The sequence below is a fragment of the Cebus imitator genome, unplaced genomic scaffold, assembly GCF_001604975.1.
Source record: "Cebus imitator isolate Cc_AM_T3 unplaced genomic scaffold, Cebus_imitator-1.0 Scaffold527, whole genome shotgun sequence".
NCBI lineage: Eukaryota > Metazoa > Chordata > Mammalia > Primates > Cebidae > Cebus > Cebus imitator.
Window position 1 is genome coordinate 747151 of NW_016107842.1, and position 1677 is coordinate 748827.

The window sequence follows — 1677 nt, forward strand, 5'->3', positions numbered from 1 at the left end:
CCTGCTAAGGGCCTACCTTAAGCCAGGCACAGCACTAAGCTCTGGGAATGGCAGGATGACAAAGGAGGCCGTGACCTAGCAGGGGAGAAAAATACCTCAAAGCCCAAACAGGGGGCTGGGCACAGTGCCCCACGCCTATAATCCCAGCATTTTGAGAGGGCAAGATGGGAGGATCACCTGAGACCAGAAGTGTGAGATCAGCCGAGGCAACACAGCGAGACCCAGTCTCTAAGTAAATATTAAAATTAAAAAATTAGCCAGGCATGGTGATGCATGCCTGTAGTCCCAGCTAGTTGGAAGGCTGAGGCAGGAGGATCCCCTGAGCCCAGGAGTTCGAGGATATACTGAGCTATGATCACGCCCCTACACTGTAGCCTAGGTGACAGAAAACATCCCATCTCTAAAATAAAACAAAAGAAACAAAATGCAAACAGTACACACCATGAGATAGGCTGCCAGCATGGAATTTGGAACTGTTTTTGCAATACTGGGACCCAAAGGCAAGGTTCACAGAGGGTATCATCAGCATTTAATTTACCTGCTTGCCTCAGAATCTAAGCTTCCTGCAGGGTCTACCTGTCCTCCTGATGGCACACGTACCCAGGTGGACCTCCCAGCATGATCACAAACACTAGTATCTTCCAGGGACCTGTTTCTTTTTCTTCCCCCAGGAAGAGGGTCTTACTCAGTCACCCAGGTTGGAGTACAGTGAGTGGCACGATCATGTCTCACTGCAGCCTCGACCTCGTAGGCTCAAGCAATCCTCCTACCTCAGCCTCCCAAGTAGCTGAGACCATAGGCATGCACTACCATACCCAGCTCATTTTTGTAGAGATGGGGTTTGTGCTGGTCTTGAACTCCTGAGCTCGAGATCCACCTGCCTCAGCCTCCCAAAATGCTGGGATTGCAGCCGTGAGCCACTGTGCCAGGTCCAGTCAAAGGAGTTTAGACTTTAATCCAAAGATAATGAATAGTCACTGAAGGTTTTTGAGAAGGGAAGTGACCTGATTCAAGATCAGCTTTGGAAGACTTCTGTGGTAAAAATGTGCAACATTAACAGAGAGAGGTCAGGTTAGAGAAAGGCAGATTAATTAAAAGACAATTAAGGCGCTCACACAAGAAGCAGTGAGGACTTGAATAAAACACAGGGCCACAAGGATATGGGGAGAAAGAATTCTGGTGAGTTGCTCTGGGTGATGAATTTGCAAGACCTGGCAAAAGGCTGCATGGGAAAGGGAAAAAGCAAAGCTGTCACAAAGGTTTGGAGCTGGAGGACCCAGGAGGCTGGCAAAGGGGAGAGGGGAAGAGGATCAGGATTGGAGCCATTCAGTTTGGAATGTACTGTTTATTGGAACTTGAGGTAGCAACAGCATGTCTAGGTGGAGAAATACAAGAAGCACTCAGAAAAGTGGCTCGAAAGGTCAAGCGCAGAATGAAAATTTGAGGCCACTTCAACAGTATTTATATTAGCATTATAGCCAGGCTGGGAGTAGTGGCCCATACCTGTAATCCCAGAACTTTGGGAGGCAGAGGCGGGTAGATCACTTGAGGTCAGGAGTTCGAGACCAGCCTGGCCAACAGGGTGAAACCCCATCTCTACTAAAAATACAAATATTAGCCAGGTGTGGTGGTGTGCAACTGTAATCCCAGCTACTAGGGAGGCTGAAGCATGAGAAT

The 1677-nt window shown here is 48.4% G+C and overlaps 1 protein-coding gene across 1 annotated transcript in view; it reads right to left on the bottom strand.

Annotated features, from left to right (window-relative positions):
• ACOT9 (acyl-CoA thioesterase 9) overlaps positions 1 to 1677 on the bottom strand; it is a 40033-nt gene that overhangs the window by 9904 nt on the left and 28452 nt on the right. The window lies entirely within an intron of this gene.